The sequence below is a fragment of the Gossypium raimondii genome, chromosome 4, assembly GCF_025698545.1.
Source record: "Gossypium raimondii isolate GPD5lz chromosome 4, ASM2569854v1, whole genome shotgun sequence".
In the NCBI taxonomy this organism is placed as follows: Eukaryota; Viridiplantae; Streptophyta; class Magnoliopsida; order Malvales; family Malvaceae; genus Gossypium; species Gossypium raimondii.
Window position 1 is genome coordinate 17,589,151 of NC_068568.1, and position 1,374 is coordinate 17,590,524.

Below are 1,374 nucleotides of genomic sequence, written 5' to 3' on the forward strand. Positions count from 1 at the left end.
TGTTTTTACGGTAATGCTCTAAGTAGAATGCATAGTCAACAAAAGTATTGAAAACGTTTCCAACTGGATGCCCTTTTCAATAGTGATACTTCTAAGAAAATAAATTTGATGAGATGGTTCTAAAAAAATATCCCGGGATTCCTGAGATGAGGTTTTTGAAAAATTCCCCGAATAGTAGGGGTTGAGGTTTGTAGAGGAAAAACACTCTAAGCAGGATGCACTGTCAGCAAAAGTACTGAAAACGCTTCCAACTGGATGCCCTTTTCAGTTATGCTTCTAATAGTGCATCCTGCTTGGAGCGTTTTTCTTCTACAAATTTCAACTCTCACTATCTAGGGCATTTTACAGAAAAGATTGGGATACATTCCCTTAGGCTATAATTGACCCATATTTCAGCCGCTAATGGCATAAGTTGGAGTAATAGAAATTGAAGAAGTTCAGAAAAATAGAAGTTCAGAAGAATAGAGGTTGGGGTTAAAGGTATAAGTTGATTTTTCATGTTAATATTTATATAAAGCATTATATTTATTGCATAATGTTTTGATTTTTCGTGTTTTGAATTTCTCTCGACAAATAAATTGGTTGAAAATGAGTGGACGATTTAATGCTATTATTTATTATGACAGTGAGGTTCGAGACACTGAGAAGGGCACGGCGTTTTTATCGAAGAACACAACGCGACTAGCTTTTAACCAGAACAGTTGAAAGTTTCAACTATTGAGCAACAATAAGTGACGAACATTGGTATCTAATTGCCACCAATATTATTTGGTTTGTAATATTTTGTTTGTATTTTTATATTTTTTTTGGTATGTGATCATTGCTATGCACTTATATTGATAGGGTACGAGATCATGAAGGATCATTTTCATGAGATGTTGGCAATATTGCGGTCAACTAACTCAATAGGGGCAGCATATCTCGAAAACATACCATTCGAACAGTGGACACAAGTATACGACGACGGGCTATGATATGGCCACATAACATTGAACTTGACAGAATGCATCAATTTTGTTTTAAAGGGAACACGTCATTTGTCGATGATCGCAGTTGTGAAAGAGATCTACTTCAGTCTGGCGAAAGTGTTCCCAAAGCGAGCAGCGAGTTATGCCGGGCAATTGCAGGGAGGCCATGTATGGTGCCCGTTGGTAGTGGAAGAAATTAATAATGGCAAGGAACGAGCAAACTGCATGCACGCAGTTTGTATCTCTCGTGGTGACCTATGGTTTCGGGTGACAGAGTTCGATAGGCTGAACCAAGGTACTGCCGGGGATGTATCGGGTACACCTGAGAAATAGGACTTGTGAGTGTAGGATATTTGACGCACTTCATTATCCATACGCTCATGCAATTACAAGTTGTACAAATCTC